This window comes from Otolemur garnettii, unplaced genomic scaffold (assembly GCF_000181295.1).
Source record: "Otolemur garnettii isolate 467f Iridium unplaced genomic scaffold, OtoGar3 scaffold00033, whole genome shotgun sequence".
Taxonomy (NCBI): domain Eukaryota; kingdom Metazoa; phylum Chordata; class Mammalia; order Primates; family Galagidae; genus Otolemur; species Otolemur garnettii.
In genome coordinates, this window is record NW_003852428.1 from 10,833,719 (window position 1) to 10,842,965 (window position 9,247).

The window sequence follows — 9,247 nt, forward strand, 5'->3', positions numbered from 1 at the left end:
TTGTGACCACCACAGTCCATTTGCATGATGGCTATAGAAAGTGAGAAGCATTGTCTATCCAGACGTCTAAGTTTTGAGTACAAAATTTAAAGACCTCCTTACCCCCCAACTTCAGTATAATGAGTAGCACATTCCAAATGCCTGAGCTAAGGAGAGCCTCCAGCTCACATATGAGTTTAAGGGCACCATAACTGTACCACCCAAATGTGTAACAAACTCTCTGCTACACTGCTAGCGCTTCCAGGGTGCTTTGAAATATTTTGCCTCCAAACAATTTTAAGAGCTCACACTGAAAACATTCTGAGAAAGCTTCAAGAAAATATGGATAAAGGCTTGTTTAGATATGAAACACTCAAATCTTTTTCATGTATTGTCTAAGCTGATCTGATTAGCTCATGAGAATAACCCCAAACTCTTGCCAGAACATAACAGGTTTTCTACATAGATCTAGTTGGAAAGAGAAAGAAAAACTATATACAGCTGTTCCAAGGCTGGGAAATGCTGTGCAGATCTGACAGCAACTGTTTGCATGCCAAATAGTTCCAGCAATTTCTAATTAAATCCAGATCAGGAGAAATTTTATGATCTGCCTCACATGGTTTCTGTCTGTATCTGGGATGCTTTTTCTCTCCCTCTTTAAAAGCCCCTTCAATGAAGTCTGCCTATTTGCTTAATCTTAAAGGGCTATTTAATCCAGAGGCAAAAATATTGTTTTATTCTCTGAGGCAAGAACACCCAAAGTAGTCAAATGCCAAAGTTCTAAGGACAGGGCATCCCCAACCTTGTAACGCTCATAAATGAGCAATTGAGGGTGGCTGGGGTGAGAGCTGCTCCCTCCCCATGACACCCCCATAGTATCTCTACTTTAGTAAGTAAATGGCATGCACATTTGTGCCTTTTCAACTTTGGCACAGGACTCCTAACTCATAATCCTAAATTAACCGTAATAATCTGGTATGACATTTTACCAAACACTTTCAAGCAAATCATCTTATTTATGACTTAAAGCAAACATTATTATTCCCATTTTACAAATTAGAATTAGAACACTGTCTCTCTCAAAGGTTAAGTGATTTCAAATACATATTAAGGTCACAAAGATGGTAGCCATCAGAAAAGAATTTGCAGCAAACTTTCTAGTTTGGGGGCCATTGCTAATTCCCCTGGGCCACTTCCTCTCTTGCCTCATTGGCTGGACAGGCATACTATGTATAAATCTCTTCCAATATTCAAATGGTGCCATTTTGCCTAAAGTGTCAATTTGTTCTACAGGAAAATTATCCATATTTTTGAATACCTGTATGCAACTCCAATTACAGTTTTTCTTTGCTCAGCAGATGTATATAGATGAGCTCTAGGTAAGGATGACTGATAGGGAGGCATGAGGCAGATTTGAGTATGCATTAGTAGTAAACACTAAGTAGCCATGAATATTTCAAAACTAAGTATTCTTGCATTGAACAAGATTCTCATCTAAGACCCAAGTACCAGAAATTGGCCTATAATGTACATTGGCAAAATCCCTAAGGCCAAAGGACAAAAGAATGTAAGCTACAGTGCTGTCTGTGAATAAGATTTTCATTAAGGTAAACAAAATAATAACCCATGACCCTTGGACATGTTTATCCAAACTATGAATGCTTATTTCTATGTGATACCACATTCCTAGACTATTGGTAAGTGTGTGAAAGGCCTGTGAATGCTTTTGTTCCATTATTAATGAAATCAACCAACATGAAGATGTTTGATGGGACAAAATTGGATGGAAGTACTTGATTGCAGCTTATTTAATTGTTTTCTGAGTTTATTACTCAGGATAATTAATGCCAGTTGTTGCAACAGAGAAACTCACAAGTGAGTGACATAATACCAAAAATATAATCAATTCCTCATTCACATGAAATACAATGGAAGACATCACACTCTGGGTGCATGATCCAGGACTCGAACTGTGCCCACAGGATGTTTTTAAACATCAAGCCTAGAAGTAGCAGACACCAATTCCATGAATAATACCTTGGCCAGTTTCACAGTCCCAAGCCCACAGTAAGATATTTAGGATAATTTGGTTTCCTGTATTCTATGAAAAGGAAATAGCATGGGTAACACAGGACATTACAACTGGTCTTTCTCTGCCACCACATCATCCCACAATAACCAAATACTCTATTCTAGAGAAAAATAATTATCTAAGGAGAGAAACTTTGTAACCCTGTCAACCGAAAGAGTTGCTGACCTGAAAGGAGATTCCCTGTTGAAGAGTTACCCTCAGAGCCTCAGAGATTTCTATGGATAAAGAATGGAAGGAGGGAGAAGACAAATGGAGGGTGAGGAGGGGTATATTGAGCAAAAATAAAGCTGGGGACATCTTAGCTATCCAGACCTGTCATCTGAATTCCATAATCCAATAAAGATTTTCTCCCAAAGATCTTTTTATACATATTTAAAGTATTTCTGCTGAACTGACCAACAGAAGCTTTTACCATATAATTTGGAAGACCTTCTTGGAATCATAATTGTCTAGGGAATTCTTGATTTCCACAAAAGACTAACCATCTTCAACAGTGTCCAAAGGCACTGAATGATCCAAGAAACTTTCTCCCTTATAGTATTATTAATCCTTTTTTTGTTTGTCTTTTGCAAAACAGTGACAGTGGATATATTCATGGTCTTATGTCATATCAAGTTTTTCATTTTAAACCACATGTTTCCGAATTGATCAAGAAAAGATATCAATGTGATATAGTCTGGTTATACTGGCCCCTTGTACACATAGATGCCTTTCTTTAGTTTCCATGTAGCCATCATTCCACAGACATTAGACTCCATACTCTTAATTGAATTTTTTTTAAGCTTAGAAAACCAAGCTGTACAGATCAGTTCCAGACCCAATGCAGCCAAAATGTGTTGTCCTGTTAAATTTCTCCTTGCAGAAGACACAATCAGCCTTTGAAACCCATCTTCTGTCCTGTGTTATTCCCATTTCCATAACCAAAAAAAATTATGTTATTAGTTTTCCAGAAAACATCTAAAAGTGAAGTATGGGTGAAGCATGGAATGCCGGGTTTCCAGTGAAACATTGTACTCTGCTTTTCAGCTTGGCTCTCAAATTCTTAAATTTGGATTCATCAGACTCTTTAGAAATATAGTATGCTTTTAGCTTTTGAGATGAATTTAATAAGACCTGTCAGTTATCAACAGCTCTGATCACATGTTTACTACACATATTTCTTTCCCCCAAGGGTGGAACAATGTATGTCAACCTAATAGAAACAGGATTTTCATTTATTATAAAGTGCAGTCTACTCCGTGTTGACATAGACAATATCATATTATCTCTCATCTCAAAAATATTTCATATTCTATAGCACATAAGCATGTCAAGAGACAATTTTCTGCCAATACCTGAGCATTGTACATTTCATGTTCTAAGTAGAATTTGTTCTATCTGAAGACGATGTAATGTATCATTGGGAATTTTGAATTTATCACAGACAAAACAAAAATGTTCAATAAATCAGGTAGCTATATCTATTCCCCTGCTTTCCAGAGTGCATAGTGTCTTTTTTGGCTTAGAAAATTATACATTAGAAACCAAAGAACGCTGTTATGTCATTTAACCATTCCTCACACATTTCACATACTTAAAGTTATTGTATATTTTAAAGGAATATAGATAAGCACCTACATCTCTACACAAAATAAAAACACAATTAAATTCAAGTGGAGGGTGAAGGGAGAGGAAAAGGGGAAGAGGGAAAGAGGGAGAAGATTAGTAAATTCTTACCTAATGTGCATAATGTAAGGGTATATAGCACACCCCCTGGGTGAAGGGCTCAACTACAACTTGAACTTTACCTAACAGATGCAAACAATGTAACCTAATCCTTGGTACCCTCATAGTAATCTGAAATAAAAATAAATAAAGTAGAGGTTAAGGTTTCCATGTGGAAAAAAAAGAAAGAAAGAAAGAAAACCTTACAGGCTTCAGAAAGGAAATGATGTCCAACTTCCTATTGTATTTCTTCTCCATGATTATACAAGTTGATTTAGAATCTCTTATGAATTAGCACAACAATATAAATGTTATAGAGCAGGGTAGCAATTTCTAAGCCATTTGTATAGAACAATCAATGCTATTAGAAATAGATCTGTGGTCAAAAAAATGGGAGAGCTTGGATAAATGAAATTGAACAGATTTATTTTATTGGAATTTGAATTTTCAGAACCCTCAATAAACTAATGCACAACTAGACTCTCCCAGATGTCTGCTGTCAAAATGTTGTATTTCCTACACTCACTTGGCCACCATAAACTTTTTTGGCAGACCTCTCCAACAGCTTGAGTCATACGAGTGTTCTATAAAACAAGGTTTGAAAAAGTTGCAGTATACAGCAACTTCATGCAGTCAGAACTAAAGCCTCCTCTTGGAGTTTCTAGAAAATACATCCTTGATGTATCTACACAGCATTGAAGGAAGTCAGCAGCTAAGTGGAAAAAAATAGAATTAATTAGTTCAACATGGAAGAGCTGTGTATGTTGGGTTACTACAATGACACCAGTGCCACTTATTTAAAAGTAATTATCTAAAAAGAAAATAATCTAATTAAGGCAAAAGCCAAACTTAAAAGAATAAAATAGTTATATGTGAGCTAAAATAGAGCTAAATTAGACACATCTCCCAATCACTTATTTTTACATATAATCATGGAGTCCATTTTATAAGCAAGACATTGGACTGGTCATTCAGGGCACAGCAGTGAGTGGAAACCACACCCAGAGTTTCCAATTGCACAAAGCTTTTGGAGATTCTTGGGAAGTGTTATCTAGGCATTATTTATATCTTTACTCCTGGCAATATATGTCATCAGTCTTATCACAATTATATCATAAAGTTACCACAATAGAGTGGCAATTATAATTACCAACCATAGGAGGAATGTGTTAAAACTGAATATTTCCTTCTAACGATTACAGATCTAATTCAAATGAACATAATTAAATGTTTTCTTCTAAATTCTTTTTAAAATACACGAAGGGTTCTACTACAACTTGAACTTTACCTTGGAAATGAGAACAACATCACCTAAAAATTTGTACCCTCACATTGATTTGAAATAAAGAAAATAAAATACACATATGGTACTCTCTAAGCAATTGTTGCAGTTAGAGCCAAAAATGACATTTTTATCTTATGTTTCCGCTACATTTACAAAACAACTTTCTGCATGTTCCTTTCAATACCTACCATCCAAGAAGCCATGAGCCTATTATGTTTAGGAAATGTCACAATATCCCCCCAACACCAAAAGGGAACTGCAATACTATACTATCTCCAGGCCAGGTCATACATTTTCCAAACAAAACATGAGCTAATCTAAAAGGTTTTTTTTTTTCCACTATGTAAACTTTCCATTTTTTCTACACTTGCCAGGTTAAAGATTGGGCCAAGAAGATTATAACTGGCAGAATGCAACTTACTTTTGTAATATAGGAAACTGCCATACTTTTCATCAGGTCTAAGGTCAGGGGTAAGGTGGGAAAGGTGATGAAATTAAGAGTGAATGCTCTTTTTTTTCTTTTCAATTTAAATCCATTTCTTTTTCCCATTCTCCCCCTTGAGGCTTTGATGCAGGTAAGAGAAGGGATGTGAAGAATGGTCACAGTAATGGAGGAAGAGCCCAGCTGTGTTTGGAGTGGGCAGGGAAGGAACATGGACCAATGTCCAGGTGCACACGTGTCAGGACAAAGCAGAGACTGGAAGGGAAGCACCTTTAGGATATGGACGGGGATGTCGTTGGCTTTCTTATTTCTACTGAGGTCTTTATTTACAGCAACCATTAAACCTACCTTTAAAGCAACAAATAAGTCAGATAGTTCCTAGTCTGACTATTTCTGACCACATGCCCCATCTGTGTGTTTCCCTTACTGGGTCAGTGACTCAATGTTTTCTTGGCCAAACTTATCCAACAGCTTCTTCCTTCTCTATGGTCCTTGCCATCTCCAGTGCTGTGCTCTCTCTTTTCAAGGTAGAGGCTATGATCCAGTGGCCCATGAGCCAGGTCTAACATGCAGGTGAGTTTTTGTTGGGATTAGATTTTTACTCTCTTAAATCATCATCAAAAGAAAAATCAAGATATTTCACATAAAATCCTAAATTCTGGCTTCATCTGAAGAACTGAAGTGTCTCACAACTGTGGCTTCAATATTCCCACCACAAGGTATAGCCATATGGGGCTGAGGGACCTGAGTACTTAAGTTTCATCTAAGTCCCACCACTCACATAATGTCTGCAGATGTGCTAAAGGCAGGCCAGCTTCATTCATGGAAACCACCTGCTTGACCTATGTAGGCAGTAACCACTCTTCTCAATGAAAATGGAAACTCAGCCATAGAAATGACCTAATCAGTATCATTTCTCCATCCCTGCTGCCTCAGGTCCTCTTCAAAGCACATGCAGTCATAAATACTCTACACCTGTTCTCATCTCCTCAACAGTCTCCTGGACCTCAATCCATCAAGTATTTCTTCTTTCTTGTTTTTTCACTGTATTATTTTTTATTATTATTAATTTTTCTTACTTATACACGTGTATATTAGGTTTCCACTTTTGCCTTTACAAAATTAAAAAGGCTAAATTTAATGACAATAACAATATTTAACGTAAGGACGGAGAACAAAAATTCTCACCATGTTCTTCTCCATTGATTCTCTCCTATCCACATGGGAAACAGTCTTGTAAAAAAGAAAAAAAAGTTAGTTCTTTGATACTTTGTCTCCTTCAAGCTATTTCTTTCTCTTTACAGAAGAAAATGCATGTCTTACCATTTAAAGTTCTTCACCCACCACTGACTTTCAAACTACTATGATCTGGCCTAGGAGAGCTTGGAAACAACTTTCACCAAAGGCACTAAATGGCCTCCTATCTCCCAACCCAACAGTTTTTATTTGTCATAGTACCATCTGCTACAATATCTGGAACTGGTGACTACTCACTTCAATTTTAGAATTCCTTTTTTTCCCCTAGAATCCAAAGAAGGACTTCCTACTCGTTTTCATTCTCATCTTTAAAACCTCTTGTATTTCAATTTCATTGAAGACTGAGACATTTTTTTTAATTTACCATAAAAGACTAAATACTTTCTAGACTTTAACATTATTTCCTTAATTATTTCAGCACCCCTTTGAGTTAGACCTGATAATATCACCTTCATTTTTTAAAATAATATCTTAAAGACATTAGATAAGTTCTGAAATGTCATTTATTCAACAGAGGCAGAGTTGAAACATAAATCCTAGTCTTCCATGAAACAACAGTCCAGGTCTTAAGGGCTGCTCTGTCCTGCGTCCCTTTTCTCAAGTCTGTTAGTGATTGCTAGGTAGACTTCAGTTCTTTCCTCTTATTATCTTACATGTTTCTCTGTGTAATCACAGCAATGCTTGTGGGCTCACCAATCACCTTCATGTTGATCTTCTTAAACCAATCTACTTCCATTCTAGCTTTCCTTCGAAGAACTGAATTCATCTACTATACCCCATGTTCTGTATTTATCTTTATCTTAACATTTATATGGCTTTATTCAGCTGACATGAATATAGAGTTGTCATCTTATGGGGCAATGCAACCCTTGAGAAAATCCTGTTTTATCCTTTTGTACCCTCCCTGCCCAGCCCAGGTGAATATTGAACACCTGGGATAAAATAAGATTTAAAAAAAAGGATAAATTAAGATTAAAAAAAAAGGATAAAATAAGATTTTTATGCTGGCCCATAGGTGTTCAATGAATATTGAATAACTGAGTGAATGACCAGGTATTTACTGGCTATCTGCACATCTCTACTTAGATGACCCATCATCCCATCTCCTACCTAGTCTAGACATCAAACTCTGTATGCTTCAAACTTTATTCTTGATCATTACCCTACTCTGACTTTATCCCCTAATTCCTAACATCTTAGATAATGGTAATATGGGTAACATCCACCCAATCTTCATAGCCATGAATCTAAGTATTGATCAGTTTCTTCCTACCCACCATCTCTTAATGATCCAAATATCCAGCTCATTGACCAGCTAAATAATCGCCAGCCCATCAGTCTCCTCCAAACAGTCATGGTATCAGCTTCCATTATTCCATGGGAACAATTGCAATGGCCCACTCATGGGCTTCTAGCTCCTTCTAATACATTCTACACAATTTTATTAGAGCACTCCCCTTATGAAACCATCAAATTCTCACTAGAGCTTTGCATACACCAATTTATCATTAATATATTTTGGTAGACTCAGATAAGTATTAGAAGCCTTCTGAGAAAGATACAAATTTTTAAGAGATATAAAATTAATCATGTAAGGAAAAATGATCTCAATATTTTTAAAGGCTATGGAAGAATGAGGCAGGACTTAATTATCTAATGTGGAAGTTAAGCTCCTTACATCATAGGCCTTCTCTGCTCTTTGTGCCTCAGGAATGGTAAATAACCAGACATGTGATATAATAAAATTTTTGTAAGACAAAGGAGAATTATCCTAACATATAAGATAGTTCAAGCTAGTTTTAAAGGAAAGCATTTATGACAGTGTGTGATTACATATATTGACCATAAACAGATCACAAAAAGAGCCCAGGAGAAAAGGGAGATTAACCACAAAAATTTGACAATTAAGCAAGCAGTAGAGTGTCCAATACTAACAATGGAAAATAGAATATGATAGATTAATATCTTTGAAATGCTGTGGGAAAATAACCATTAACTAAAACTTCCATGCATTACTTAACTATAATTCAAGAATGAAGATAAAATTAAAAATATTTTCAACAAAGAACAAAACAAGAGAATATGCAATAATATATGAGGTTGGACAATTAGGTTGGTAAACCCAACCCAGAAAAAGTGATACATACCTCATTGCTGAATATCATTATAGTCACCTTCAAAGTACTCCCCTTGGGAAGCTATGTACCAATGGCAAGACCTATTCCACCCTTCAAAGAAATTTAGGAATTCTTTTTTTGAAATGGCCATCAGAACTGTCATCTTATGAGGTCTGACAATTGAGTGTGTGAACTCATCCTAGAAAAAGAGCTATGTACCTCATTGCTGAATATCACCATTTACTAGATAGTCAAGGGGTATACTTTGAAGGTGACCATAGGGATATTCAAGAGCAACGTAAGTAGTACCTCTTCTAGGATGTGTTCATGAACTTAATTGTCTGACCTAATACAATACACTAAAAAAAAAA